Genomic DNA, 16,574 nt, shown 5'->3' with positions numbered 1-16,574 from the left:
GACAAATGAAACTTGCTCAAGATCATGCAACCAATACCTGGCAGATCTCACCCACACTCCAACTCCGCTTTTCCTGACACCACATCCAGTCCCCTTCCACCATTTCCTGCTGTTTTCCATAAATTATAAATGCATGAATTCTAGTTAGACCAGTTATTCTAATTTCATTTTGAATGTGGAATTTACAATTAAAGAGGTTTTAGCTTTGCCAGATTCCATGTTTGAGTGAAATGGGGTGCAAATTCAGAAATGAAGGTGGGGCTTGTCTTAAGAGATTAAACAGAAGTACTATTTGGTAGCTGGTGAGATAAAAGTGATTATTCATTCTACATTGGCTCTACACAATTGAGTATCTACTGATAAAGTAAATACTATTATTACATTTTATTTTTGCTTATCAATAACAGAAAAAAACATATTTTAGCAGTAGCTACATTTATTGAGCATCTACTATATACAAAGTGCTGTGTTTGGCCCTTTACAAACATGATCACAAATCTTCACAATATTTCTCAAAACTGGTTATCATTTGCATTTTGAAAATAAGCAAAAACAGAGATTACATTATTTGCCCAAATTCACTGGAATTAGCAAAACTCAGTTTTGGCCTGAATTTAAAATTGCTGCTTTTTCTAGTATATATGTACCCACTCTAACAACATAAATCATTTAATGTCTATCAAGTTTTGAACACAGATTATTTCTCCTTTCCTGTTTAGTCTCTTTATAAAAGAGCACTGAACTGGAAGACCAGGAGTCCAGGTTACTAGATGGATTCTAATTACTTACCCAGTCACTTTTAAGGTCCCTAAGTTAGGTCTTAGTTCTCTCATATGAATATAAGGGATAATATTTTATTTTTATAATAATATTTTAGAATTTATATAATCTCTTTCCCATTTGAATGATGCTAAAAAACTTCTAGAAGAAAAACCTCATCATTAACACAATGACAGATTAATATTCTCAGTAATTTTATATGTTATTAGTAGAACTTTTTCTTACTTTCCCTAAGTTTAAAAAAAGAATAACTTTTTCTTAAAAATTCAAATACACCAAAATATATATTTTTTTCTTGGCAATATAATCTATTTATGCAAAAATACTCTTTGAATAACCTTACATTAATAAGTTATTTGCTAATTTTTATATTTTTGTATAACTATAAATCACCAAAATACATGAAAAAAATTAAACCAAATTAGTTCCAGATATCTGCAGTCACGAAATTCACAGTTAACATTTCATGTTCCACCTCCTACATCCTCCGCCCCTGCCACCTGCCTCCGACTGTCATTGGGATTACAAAACCCAACTGGAGCCCTAATAGTGTGCTTTTCTCTGAAGTACTTGAAAGATGTCCATCCCCAGTGCAATACAAATAATACAATTGGTTGTACTTTGAGAACCACTTGAGACCACCTCCTGAGACCTTCTTGGAGAAATAAAGAGAGAAAAAAAAAGAACAAAAGTCTACTAAGAATTAATACCAATACTTTTCAAGTTATTTCAGGAAATAGAAAAAGAAGGAGCTCTGCCAAATTCATTCTATGAGGCCAACATCACCCTGATTCCGAAACCAGACAAAGACACCTCAAAGAAAGAAAACTACAGACCAATATCTCTGATGAACCTAGATGCAAAAATCCTCAATAAAATTCTGGCGAATCGGATACAAAGGCACATCAAAAAAATTGTGCACCATGATCAAGTAGGATTCATCCCTGGGATGCAAGGATGGTTCAATATACGGAAATCAATAAATGTTATTCACCACATCAATAGACTTAAAAATAAGAACCATATGATCATCTCAATAGACACAGAAAAAGCATTCAACAAAGTACAGCATCCCTTTATGTTCAAAACATTAGAAAAACTAGGGATAACAGGAACTTACCTCGACATTGTAAAAGCTATCTATGCTAAGCCTCAGGCTAGCATCATTCTCAACGGAGAAAAATTGAAGGCATTCCCCCTAAAATCTGGAACAAGACAGGGATGCCCTCTATCACCACTTCTATTCAATATAGTTCTCGAAACACTGGCCAGAGCAATTAGACAGACGAAAGAAATTAAAGGCATAAAAATAGGAAAGGAAGAACTTAAATTATCACTATTTGCAGATGACATGATTCTATACCTAGAAGACCCAAAAGGGTCTACAAAAAAACTACTAGAACTAATAAATGAATTCAGCAAAGTGGCAGGATATAAAATCAACACGCATAAATCAAAGGCATTTCTGTATATCAGCGACAAAACCTCTGAAACGGAAATGAGGAAAAACACTCCATTCACAATATCCTCAAAAAAAATAAAATACTTGGGAATCAACCTAACAAAAGAGGTGAAAGATTTATATAATGAAAACTACAAAACCCTAAAGAGAGAGATAGAAGAAGATCTTAGAAGGTGGAAAAATGTACCCTGTTCATGGATAGGCAGAACTAACATCATCAAAATGGCGATATTACCCAAAGTTCTCTATAGGTTTAATGCAATGCCAATCAAAATCCCAACAGCATTTCTTGTAGAAATGGATAAAGCAATCATGAAATTCATATGGAAAAATAAAAGACCCAGAATAGCAAAAGCAATTCTAAGCAGGAAGTGCGAATCAGGTGGTATAGCGATACCAGACTTCAAACTATATTACAGAGCAATAGTAACAAAAACAGCATGGTACTGGTACCAAAACAGGAGGGTGGACCAATGGTACAGAATAGAGGACACAGAGACTAATCCACAAAGCTACAACTATCTTATATTTGATAAAGGAGCTAAAAGCATGCAATGGAGGGAGGATAGCATCTTCAACAAATGGTGCTGGGAAAACTGGAAATCCATATGCAACAAAATGAAACTGAATCCCCTCCTCTCGCCATGCACAAAAGTTAACTCAAAATGGATCAAGGACCTAGATATCAAATCAGAGACTCTGCGTCTGATAGAAGAAAAAGTTGGCGCCGATCTACATATTGTAGGGTCGGGCTCCAAATTCCTTAATAAGACACCCATAGCACAAAAGTTGATAACAAGAATCAACAAATGGGACTTACTTAAACTGAAAAGTTTTCTCTCAGCAAGAGAAACAATAAAAGAGGTAAATAGGGAGCCTACATCATGGGAACAAATTTTTACTCCTCACACTTCAGATAGAGCCCTAATATCCAGAGTATACAAAGAACTCAAAAAATTAAACAATAAGAAAACAAATAACCCAATCAACAAATGGGCCAAAGACCTGAACAGACACTTCTCAGACGAGGACATACAATCAATCAACAAGTACATGAAAAAATGCTCACCATCTCTAGCAGTCAGAGAAATGCAAATCAAAACCACCCTAAGATACCATCTCACTCCAGTAAGATTGGCAGCCATTATGAAGTCAAACAACAACAAGTGCTGGAGAGGATGTGGGGAAAAGGGTACTCTTGTACATTGCTGGTGGGACTGCAAACTGGTGCGGCCAATCTGGAAAGCAGTATGGAGATTCCTGGGAAAGCTGGGAATGGAACCACCATTTGACCCAGCTATTGCCCTTCTTGGACTATTCCCTGAAGACCTTAAAAGAGCGTACTACAGGGATACTGCTACATCGATGTTCATAGCAGCACAATTCACAATTGCTAGACTGTGGAACCAACCCAGATGCCCTTCAATAGATGAATGGATAAAAAAAATGTGGCATTTATACACCATGGAGTACTACGCAGCACTGAAAAATGACAAAATCATAGAATTTGCAGGGAAATGGATGGCACTAGAGCACATCATGCTTAGTGAAGCTAGCCAATCCCTAAAAAACAAATACCGAATGTCTTCTTTGATATAATGAGAGCAACTAAGAACAGAGCAGGGAGGAAGAGCAGGAAGAAAAGATTAACATTAAACAGATACATGAGGTGGGATGGAAAGGGAGAGAAAAGGGAAATTGCATGGTAATGGAGGGAGACCCTCATTGTTATACAAAATTACATATAAGAGGTTGTGAGGGGAATGGGAAAATAAACAAGGAGAGAAATGAATTACAGTGGATGGGGTAGTGAGAGAAGATGGGAGGGGAGGGAGGGGGGATAGTAGAGGATAGTAAAGGTAGCAGAATACAACAGTTACTAATAGGGCATTATGTAAAAATGTGGATGTGTAACCGATGTGATTCTGCAATCTGTTTTTGGGGTAAAATTGGGAGTTCATAACCAACTTGAATCTATTGTATGAAATATGATATGTCAATAGCTTTATAATGTTTTGAACAACCAATAAAAAAAATTAAAAAAAAAAAAAGAAAAAAAAAGTCTACTAACAAGGAGCTCTTGTATGTTGCTGGCAATTTCACATGACCTCATGCTATTAACACTTGTATCAGAGGTCTGGAGAGAGAATGTGACATACATATGGGCCTTATGCTATTAACTGTAATTTAAAGCAGACCAGACAGCAGCACAGAAACAAATACTTTTCTGTTGCACCTGCAGGTGTGAAGAACAGCTGGAAGAAAAATTGTTGAAATGGAACGAATACTAATTCCATGAATCTGGAGGCCTGACTGGTAGTTCTTTTCCTCATGTCTGAATTAACATCTGAAAATTATGCAATTACTTGACCTATTCAGGTACCCGTAGAACTCTGTCTTCAAAGCCATGCTTCTTTAGATTTAAAATCAGTAAACAGCCCATTCCTACTTGGGTGAATGGGGGAAGGAACACTGCATGTGCCCTGTTTTGAATAACAATACTGGGGTTCTGTATTCAGTGAAGTTCAAGGAACAGAATGCATACCTTATTCCAATGCTCTATCTAATAAGCCATGCACTAAATCGCTAGACCACAACTAAATCTGGAAAAAAAAAGCGGGGGGGGGGGCTCTTATTTGACAATATGAAAATTTCATGAGGCATAAAAACTTTTATTTCATAAGAACTTGGTAACATGTATCAAATCTTTCCATAATCGTTACCACCCAGGGAAGCTGATAACAAAGCAATAAATGGCAAGAAAAGAAAGATCAAACTAAAGCATCAAAGTTAAAAGAAGTCATTAACATATTGCTACTAAGAAGCACTGACTAGCTCACCAAAACACGGGCTCAGCACTTTTGAAGTGGGTTTCAAGAGGAACACATGAAAAACCTCAAGGTTTCCACATTTCAATAACACCATGGTGAAGAATGAATGCTCCCACCACACACAGACCTTCCCAACATTGCTAATCTTGTTTTAAGATAGGGGACAGTAGAGGTCAAAAGACAGAGAAGACTTCAATGTCAGTCCTTCTTTCACATTTTGCTAACCTGTAATTGGCCATACACTCTCATCTTCAAGAGATGGGACAGTGGGACAGAAAAGAAACAAAAATGAGAGGAAACCAAATAGGGACATTCCAGAATCACATTATAATTCATCCAGAAATAGTAAAAAAACAATTGCATAATAGATCTAAGATATATTTTCCTTCCCATCCTTCTACCTGAAGTTGCCCTAGCAGAAAAAAAACAAAAAACAAAAAAACAAAAAAACCTAGCACCAATGTGTTCTTTGGGCAAAGTCCTACCATTAGAATGAGGTGTAAGGGCTTGGTAGATACAGTTCTTGAGGTAGGATGCATATACTCATATTCTATGCTGGTATGTTGCATGAAAGGGGTGTGAATTCTGGGAAACAAGCTATACAGTTTTTTAAAATCTTTTTCTCAAAATGATTCCTTTGGTGGTATAATTTTCATTTAAGATTATGAGGATATATATATTCCTACTTGGGTGAATGGGGAAGGAAAGTACAACCATTTGTGTGTGTGTGTGTGTGTGTATATATATATATATATATATATATATATATGCATACTTTATGTATATATAAACACAGCCTTTATGGTTCCTTGTATTATTGTTATTATCCACTTAGATAAAAGGCAATTTACTAATTCATGATGGTTACTGTATTTGGTGAGCAAGGATTGCCCTTATAACTCATTTTTACTGTATACCTCATAGGATTAGCCATAAAGTATGTGTTTATATCATTTATCAATATAGATCTCCACTTTTCAATTTGTAGTAATTTGGCCATAATGATATTCTTCATATGAGGAATTTAACAATTACACTACATGGTTTAGGACCTAATACAGAGTTCGTCATAGGCAAATTCTAAGTAAGTTCCATATCATGACAAAATTTCAAACAACATAAACATTTATTATTAGTGGATACCCACAATATATATCTTTTTTTTTTAATTTTTTTTATTTGTTGTTCAAAACATTATAAAGCTCTTGACATATCATATTTCATACATTAGATTCAAGTTGGTTATGAACTCCCAATTTTACCCCAAATACAGATTGCAGAATCACATCGGTTACACATCCACATTTTTACATAATGCCCTATTAGTAACTGTTGTATTCTGCTACCTTTCCTATCCTCTACCATCCCCCCTCCCTCCCCTCCCATCTTCTCTCTCTACCCCATCCACTGTAATTCATATCTCTCCTTGTTTATTTTCCCATTCCCCTCACAACCTCTTATATATAATTTTGTATAACAATGAGGGTCTCCCTCCATTACCATGCAATTTCCCTTTTCTCTCCCTTTCCATCCCACCTCATGTATCTGTTTAATAACTTGAAACTGCAAGATAATGAATTTCTAACAATAAATTTTACTGTGTATATTTAAAGTCTATAGCACGTTGTTATACGATACCCATAAAAAGTACCACATTAACTACAATGAAGCAAATTAAGATTTTCAACATCTCACATAACTACTGCTGCTTGTTTTTGTGATCAGAGTAGCTATATTTCTACTCATTTGTATGTGCCAAGGGCACACTTGTGTCACCACATATCATACTTTTATGACTACATCTAGCCTTAGCCCCATTCCTCTTACTTTATCCAGTGGGAAAGTCTTCTCAACCTTTATATACCTTTGATCCTTATATATGTCAGCTTCATGGTGCCTACAACAACGGCTTTAGCTTTTTTATAAGCTTCCTTCATAAAATTTGGTTAATGTTATCTTATCTACACCAAGGAGGGGGATACACTAACTATTTCTGTGAAATAATTTGAGTCGATCTTATACTTACACGTGTTGGTGTGTTCAAGCATATCCCATGCACATTCAAGAACGTGTGCTTCCCTTCTTAATACAGCATTAGCAAATTACAGACCAGATTATTATTCAAATACAGAAATGTGAGTAAAGTGGTCAAGGAAGAGGAGGGAAGAGATGAAGAGGCATAAATCCCTTTGATGCTTTTACAGTGTTATACACTAGATCTGGCATATAGTTGATGGTCGATTGTGTTGGTTGAAGAAAAGATCAAGAAAAGGAAAGAGAAAGCAAGGACAAGATGGAGAGGAGAAGAAGAAAGAAAAAAACAGTAGGAAAAAAGACAAAGAAGTTTTCAGAAACATAGAATATGATCTTACCAGAATACTAATCGATTACATAACTAACCCCGTATGAGCAGAAGTCTGAGGGGAGCATGAAGATATTTAGAAAACAAAGGCACTGTGCCACCTCAGAGGCCACACTCTTTGTTTTCAAATTGCAAGGATATGGAATAGAAATCAAGTAATATTGGCTCTGTCATAGCAATTGCATGAACATTATTTTCTCCTTATTTCAGCTTTATCTTTCCAACTTGTAAAATGGAAATGATAATAACTTGATCTCCTACTTTTCATGTACAAAGATTGAATCTAATATATGATCAATATACATGATAACACATATGATCAGATGAAATACTTGTCACCTGAGAAATGTGAAGTGCCATACGTCAGTTTCAAATTCCTTAAGGAGGAGATGTCAGTCTGTTTTGATAGCTTGCCATTTTATAATCCCACCTTATGGGTCACATCTATATATACTGGGATGCAGAGAATCTGGGGCCAAAAAGTGATCCTGGGATTTAGCTCAAATCAAGTCAAACAGTGTGAATCACTACTACCACTAAAATCTCACAGAAAGTTGAATTTCTTCCAGTACATGTATTTTGTTAATAAGAAAGAATTACTGATGAGTTCTTTACCAGTTTCAGCTTCCATACAGTTTTATGTTCTAATCCATATTATTATAATGCTCAGAGGAGGCCAATATAAGTCCAAACTAACAACATAGAGCTTTGACAGAAACTTTAAGATTCTGGAGGAGATGCAAGGTCACAGTAAGCACTGTGCCCCTGGCCTGCTGTCATTTAGTGCAGGTGATACTTACATATCCAAATGTAAAGTAAGGGTAAGTGTGTCCTGATGAGAGGCACCTGGAAACCACAGATCCATAACAGAACCACCTTTCCATCTTGTAATTGGTATTAAGCCTTGAGCTATAGCTTACATTGGTTTTAGATTGGTATCTCTTAAGATATTCCTGGTACTGAGTGAGTGTTAGTCCATACACTTGCTATCAACATTGTTTCCTATGGAAATAACGGACTTTGGTAGGTCTAGAATTTCTATATAATAAATATAAAGTGACAGTCTATTAATTCAAGTCTTTAACATTACTTATATTGTACTGTCCCTCTTCCCAATAAATGCTTTGTAGTGAATTAGATTTCTAGAATAGTAGTTTCAATCCATTGTAAGAATTTTTTGACCATCAGATCTATCAGAAAAAAAGGATTTCAATGTCTCAAGACGCATTTCTTGGTTGTTCCCGATCAAGGGACAAAAGGACATCTGACAGTGAATCTGTGAAAATGTATGGAGGCTTCATTCGGCTTGAAGGTAGGGCCTTTGTTTCGGTTAAGGTCCCACATAATTGTGAGATCTGAAATCCAGTAATTCTATAGACAAACCCCTGTGAAAAATAAATATTTTACTCATATTATCACTTTGTTGAAGGTCCACAGTTACTTTCCCAAGAAGGTTATTTATTATTATTATTTATTAGAGCAAAGGTATGTAGATTACATGTAGATTAATGAAGTAGAAATATACACTGAGAATAATTCTTAAACATTAAATCTTAATGGCTAGTTTTCTATTTTACCATTATTTCCATTAATTCTCCTGATTGTGCCCAGCCAGACTGCGGCAAATTCAATGTTTAAATGAAAGCAAGAGCATACTGGCCTAAAACCAACCTACTTAAAAAGTGGCCTGCGGCAGTGACACTTATGTATTGGAACTGAATAAATAAAGGCACAAGTGTAAGTGCTTGAGGGGCTACAGTTTAAAGGGAGAGATGAATTATTTATTTAAAAAAATGCAAAAAGTATTCTTACTACATTTTTTTAAAATAATGGAAATATTTGGATACCTAGCACTCACATAATATTGAAGTGATAATAAATGACTTTTCATTTCAAAAGCTTTTCTTTTCACATTGAAGAACAGTTAGAGTCACCTAAACACAACAGAGCCATGATTTGAAGAGCTTTTCCCTGTGAAAATTGCCCTGAGATCTTTCATACAACAAAGCTAAGGACAGAGGTTAATAGGTTGACTCTGGAGGCAGCAGGCTGAATTTCCATCTCAGTGCTCTCTGTGACCAGCTTCTGTGAACCCTGGGGAAAATGTGCAATCCCTCTGTGCCCTAGCTTTTCAACTATCTAATCAAGATTATAAGGTATTTCATAGGGCTGTCGAGAGAGTAAATACATTTAGACATAGAAAACACTTTCAGCAGCGTCTGCACATGGTAAGTACTAAAACAATGCTGTTACTGGTATTATTGGCTATTCTTAGTAATAAAGTAAATAGCATATGCATAGTATGCTATCACAATCAAGGGAAATACTAACATTTACAAGACACATTACCAACTTAAGATTCTAAAGAAATATATTCAGCTGTATCATTCACAGTGACAACAAAAATGACAATGGAAAAGAAAAGGTAACAATCACAGACGGACGAATTCCACATGTTGAGGGGCCCTGGATTTGAAGTCAGTGAACGGAAGCTTTCTGCCAAAACCTCTCCAATGAATGTTTTCTGTCCTTCTCAGATAAAACTGATCAAAACTTCCTAATCTCAAATGCTGTTCAGCCTTAAATGTCTACATCAATTTCTTTTCTTTTCTACGAACTTATATTCATAATAAAAGAATTAACAGTGAGTTTTTGCCCATAGTTTCTGCTTGGCCCCTCATAAATTCTTATATTCTACACTTTTTCTTGGTAGATCCTCTTAGTTTTAATAGTTATTAAGAAGAGATTACCTGTATAGTGAGTATAATTGTAAGATACTCCTAGGGCTAAAGAATAGCAATGTTTACTGAATAAATCCAAAAAAATGAATTTTTTGAGGAAAAGTATTTTACATATTGTTTTTCTTAAGATTAAAAAAAAACCCACAAAAGCAAAACAAAACAGAAAGTGAAGAACTAGGCTTACAATTTGTCAGCAAACATTAAATAACAAAATACTGCCATGAATATATGTTTACAATTTTTTAAAATATTTAAATAAGCGATCTGAGGTAAAGAGTCATGCAAAACCAATTAAGAAGAGTTTTAGAGATGGTGGGAAAAAAAATCAAGAGCTGGCAAAACTGCAGCCATGGGAAAAAAAACCTCTGGATCAATTTTATCCAAAGTGTAAACAACTAGCAATCCTATTTATACCTGTGGTTTTAAGGACACAAAACATGCTTTAAAAATGTTTGTGTCAATGATAAATGATACGACCAAACTTGACAGGCTTCAGACTCTGTAAAAATGGACCTTTGTTGTAAAACATGGTTCAACTTTGTAGAAAAGTGATTTTTGTGACATGTGTAAGGTAAGAGGTGCAACTCAGGGTGAGATGTGACTCGGGGATACCTGGGCCCAGTTGTATTCTCCTTTCAGAAATCCCTCATCTCATTCTGGCACCCAGGATAAGGATGTGATCTAGTTGGTTATGAATTTGGCTCCTACACCAGAATGACACCAGATATCAAGAACCTAGTGGAAAAACACATGGTGCAGTATGGAATGAGCTTCTCAGGTCCGCCATTCGACACCATATAGATCCCCTGCTAGAAGTCGGGGACCAAGGCAAGCTGGCTTCTAATGTGGTGCATCTGTACCTAGATGTTCACATCAGGATCATCAATAAGATTCTTATCTTGGTTCATGATAGCACTTATTATAATGGCATTTTTCTGCCAAATAAGAATCCTCTTTTTATTTATCAATGTTATCTTCTTGGAAAATATTTGAGGTTATTGAAAATGTCATATTTTGGTAACACACACACACACACACACACAAATGCTTTTTATTAATCAGCAATTCTACTAAGTTGTATAATTGAAAAAATCTAAATATCTCAACAGATTTTTCCCAGGCCTGGTGATGCATATCTATAGTTTTAGCGACTCAGGAGGCTAAGGCAGGAGGATCTTGAGTTCAAAGCCAGCCTCAGCAAAAGCAAGGGACCAAGCACCTCAGTGAGACCCTGTCTCTAAGTAAAATACAAAATAGGGTTGGGGATGTGGCTCAGTGGTTCAGTGCTCCTGAGTTCAATCTCCAGTACCCCTCTAAAAAATGGTAGACTTAGCTGTGCGTAGTGGTAAATTCCTGTAATTCCAGTGACTCAGCAGGCTATGGTAGGAGGATCACAGGAGGAGGATTCAAAGTTAGCCTCAGCAACTTAGAGAGACCCTAAGCAACTTAGTGAGACCTTGTCTCAAAATTGAAAAAAATAAAAAGATCTGTGGCTGTGGCTCAGTGGTTAAGTGCCCCTGGGTTCAATCACTGATACCAAAGGAAAAAAAAAAAAAGGACTTTTGCATCTTAAAATTATAGTAAATGATATTCTTCTTTTCCATCTTCTAAATCCAATTTTCCAGCTCTCTCTTCCCAAGTAGTTTAATATTAAATTCATTCATTCCCTTGGCTGTCATTTTAATCTCTGGTCTTGATTGCTATATTAGTTTGGTTGCTATTTATATTTTCCTCTCAACTCAAAATATGTTTCATTTAATAAATTTCCTTAATTTTACTGTCAGTACCTGAAATAGTTTTAAACCTCTGGTATATATGATTACATTTATCTAAATATATTCTATATATCCATTAGCTCACCCACTCACCCACCCACCCAAGAACTCATATGAATTATAGAAAACTTGACCCACATGGAAATCCTATGCAATCTAACTTAGATTCCTTTGAAGCACAGGTGTTTCTGTAGAGAGAAAAAGGACCTGCTCTTTTTTTTTAATCAGGTGTAAAACGAATTTTTCCAGAGGTTCATTAGAGTATTTGTACAAACTAAAAATTTTAAAGCAGTGTTTACATCTGCCACAGTATTTCTGAATTCTAAGTGATTGTACCCTTAAATTTCACTTTCTCAGTTAAGCTCTTCTGTTCCCATAGACTAATTTCCAAATGCTACTCTTTTCTTTGTAGCATTTTCCAAATATTCTTTAATATTGATTGGCTGAATTATTTACTTAATATCTATCACATTGCAAGATTATAAAGCACACTGGGGCAAAGACCATGTCTGCCTTGTTTAATTATACCCCAACACCTAGCATGGTGCTTGATGTATACCAAGTTTTTGGTGAAAGTTTGTTGTATTGGTGTATGGATATGGTTGAAGCCATTTTTCCAGGAGGCCAATTAGGAAGAAAAAAAATGAAACTATGTTTCATTACTTCATTTTTCATCTGGTATATTTAAAGAATTAGGAAATAACTTTTCTTTTAGGGATCAGATTCACAGAAGAAAAACAATTCAAATGTACAAAGTGCTCTGCAAATGTTTAACTCCAATTTGGAAAGGACATTGGCACTGATTACGGCAATAATTTCAAGAGAGATAAAAAAAAATCTCCGGGTCAATATTGATAGGGCACTTATTGGGCACTGTCTTTTACTAATTCCTAGAAGAAAAATGCTCCAATAGATTCATGTATCAACTGCCTACCAGGTACAATGTATACAGTCTAGCTTCACAATGTCAATGGACCTCTTACAATGTTAATTCAAAAGCTTCATATTTCAAACTACTGACCATCTGATTGGCATGTAACTGAAATTTATGGGAAAGCTAACTAAAATATATATGTGATATGTATAAGAAAAAAAATGACTGGCATTGAAAACATTCAAAGGGGGTCTTCATGGAAACAGAGATGGAAAGGGTCTAATCTACCTAGATGGGCAGGGTGCAAGTCAAGCATTTTAGATGGAGAGAAGTATGTGGGCCAAGGTGTGGAGAGATGGAAAGTCAAAAGTTGTTGAGGGAAATGAGCAGAACAAGTTGTCTACAGTAAAGGGTTCACTCCGAAGTGAAGAGGGAGGTCATAAGGTAGGTAAAACAATATATAGTGAAATGATAAGTAAAAAGCTGAAGAGAAGCAGCCTTTTCCTGCCAGCTTTTGTGAAGCCCTGAACTAACATGTGGCATAATAATAACCTAACATATTCAATGATGATAATATCTTAATATTGCATAGCACTTTGTTTCAAAGCAATTCCATGTATTAGTCACAAAAGAACATTTTCCCTCATTTTACAGAGATAGCACTGCACATCCAATAAATCTAAATGAGTTATTTGTTTAATGGCACAACTGTGATTCCAACCTACATCTTTTGCCCTGGCATCTTGCAGTTGTCAGAGTGAGGAAACAGAAGCAGGGAGACCAGTGAGAAAACAATTATGTTACGGCAGAGTGCAAAGGATAAGAGCTGACAGAATTAACGTGGGCTTCACCAAGAGATGGAACACTCAGTCCTCACTTTCCAAGCATTTCTTATTAGCTATAAGCCATTAAGGACCACTAATCAGAACTACTGGATATATAAATACACATCTGATCACAACTATTACTCTTTTTAATTAAGATGGCAGAACAAACATACTTTTATTTTGTTAGAGAGAGTCGCTGGTGTCTTAATCTGCAGGAGCTTTACAAATCAAACCATAACATAACTATTGGGTTATAATTCCAGAATCCTTTATGGTCATCCCTCTCTAAGAATCAGATGTTTAACTCAGAGATTCTTCAGTGTTATTTTTATATTAATTGTATTTTGGAGGATCTCACAACCTCATTTCATTGCACTGCTTTTTAATATTCTAGTTAACACTGATTTTATTCAAAAAGAATAATCTTCACTTTAGCTATGAATAATTGACTCCCACTCCCAGATACTGTACACACTGTTAGCATAATAGCTTTAAAGTGCTTCAGAAAATTTACACAAAAGTCTTTTGAAATTATGTTCTAACTGAAGAATATGTCTTTCTTTTTCCTATCAGTTTATTCTTTTCTCTTGGGAGAATTTCTTGTTTTATGAAAAGGTTCCCAAAATGAAACACTTCTATCTCGTTCCTAAAAGACTGCTCTACCATAAGGCAAGAGGAAAGAATAAAAGAACAACACGGTCTCAAAGATAGCTGTGCCCCGATACCTGTGTGTGTGTGTGTGTGTGTTTAAAAACACACGTGTTTTTAAGTTCCTACCTTGTTATCTCAGAACCATATACAAAGAAGCAACATACACCATATGTGACAAGTGGTTTTGGTCTTAACAAAAATCATATTACCTACGATTAGAAAGAACAAAAAGAGGCAAGACCATTCCTTACGGAATAAAATCCCATTTTAATTTTTATTATTCTATTTTTGTTTAATTGCTAGAAACCTTGTTTGTTCGTGCAACTTAGCAATCAGTCTCTGAAAAGAACATAACTTTTTGGGTGTTCCTTTCCCTAAGTTTAATAGAACAAAGTTTAAATGACATAGAATAATAAAAACTTGTGTTCATATTTTACACACCTAAGATAAATTATAGGATCCTGATGGGATGTGTAATATGACCTACTGAGTTCTTAAACTGCTTGGTGCTACTTCGGGTGCCCTCTATAGAGCAAGATTGAAAACCCTGGGAATTGATTTTATACACAAAGTATTTGCTGCTTTAAAAAAAAAAAATCACTTGTTTTGACTTTGTGTTTTCCTCTTTCTCACCAAACACTGGCCAATATTTATGATTCAGGTCATATTTTATCTCAAACAAGGACTTCTCTGACCATTCCAGAAAATTACCCCTTGTCAAATGTATATCATATTGAGTCCCTTGGTTTCAGCTAGATCACGTTATGTCTTATATTTTTAGTAAGCCACTAAAATCTTGCTTTGTCAACTGCCTTACAAGCACATGGCATGCAGAGGACAAATGTTATTTGACTTTGCAAACTTCTTGCCACAAGAGGCAGCACCTCATTTCTAGAATTGTCTTGTGCTCCCTGCCACCCTCAAGTGTGACAGAAACTGCACTGTGTCTACTGATAATTATGCTCCGGAGTACAGAAAAGGGGGCCATAACTGACAATATAGTCATGAAAAAGATTGTACAGTGATGGCAAACTCCATCCAGCAGATGTCTCTCTCTGGGCTCTTGGGAAGGGAGTGGGAGGGTTGTAGGCTCCATCTGTAGGAAAGAGCAAGTGTGTGGAGGGAGAAGTAAGGAACAGGAGGAGAGGTGGGTCAGCATTGTGATTACACCAGATTTGCCTTTTGTGGGAAGATCCCTGAGAGCTCCCGAATATATGAAGGTCAAGGTCTATCTCTAAGAAGGAGGAAGTGGGAAGTACTAGACAGGGAGAGTGGAACACCAGAAACCGAGGCAACAACCTATTAAAGACAGAACACTCAGCAGGCACTTGGGAATACTTGAGGTGAAAGCCCCTATTAGGCATCCTGGACACAAGGCAGGAAGACATCCATCATACCTGACTTATGCATGGGAATGGCTCCTAATTATAGGAGTTTTCAGACTGACTCAGAAACCAGGCTGCCTTTTTCTGCTTTTCCTGGACTATGGGTTGATTGAGTTTTCCCTTCTGGTCTCCATTTCTCTTCATCTCTGAAAGTACTACTCAGACTTGATACGCATATAATGTATAGACCAATATCAACTAGAGGTCATGTCACTTCCGCATTTGATCACCTATCCTGACATTCCTATAACACCATGATTTCCAAATTAAGAAACTACATTTATGAAAGAGGGTAATAATGGATCCCTTGCTTTTCCTCTTTTTTCCACAGTGAGTAAACAATGTCCTCTTGTTTCCCAGTTCCCCCTCACCACCTCCAGGCATACTGAATATGGAATTTCAGAAAGCAAGTGCAGGTCACTGAACTTGATGGTTAGGTTTCATCCCAGTTCATTACTTCCTAAATGAGTGACCTCAGGCAAGGCAATTAACCACAGGGATCCATTCTGCATATCAAAAAGGGGGAGATTTGGCTAATAATATTTACCTTGGAGCTTACTTTTACTTATTTTTTAATTTTTTTTTAAGAAATGAACCCATGCTTGCCTAGAAAGAAGACTCTTGGTAGGTGCTCAATAAATACAATTTGAACTTGAATTTCAAGCTATAGTTTCTTTATGCTGCCCACTTTTTTGCTGATCATTTATACACAGGATCTCACTACTCTTATTCAAATACACATCCTTTCTAGGGACCATGATATTAGATTACCTCTCATTGTTTTTCTAAAAATATCTCTAACTGCCAGAGCAGCAGCTGATATTCTTTACAGACTTTAGAAATGTCTTGAAAAATATTTTAAAGGTACCAGTGCCTGGACCTCCAC

At 35.9% G+C, this 16,574-nt stretch overlaps 1 protein-coding gene across 2 annotated transcripts in view; it reads right to left on the bottom strand.

Moving 5' to 3' along the window:
• Positions 1-16,574, bottom strand: part of Ppp3ca (protein phosphatase 3 catalytic subunit alpha) — a 310,937-nt gene that overhangs the window by 41,170 nt on the left and 253,193 nt on the right. The window lies entirely within an intron of this gene.

The sequence above is a fragment of the Marmota monax genome, unplaced genomic scaffold (assembly GCF_021218885.2).
Source record: "Marmota monax isolate L192 unplaced genomic scaffold, Marmota_monax_Labrador192_F-V1.1 WCK01_AAM20220418_F8-fsc00002, whole genome shotgun sequence".
NCBI classification, from domain to species: Eukaryota; Metazoa; Chordata; class Mammalia; order Rodentia; family Sciuridae; genus Marmota; species Marmota monax.
Note: the sequence above shows the minus strand (reverse complement) of the source record. Positions and strands in the feature narration are given on the sequence as shown.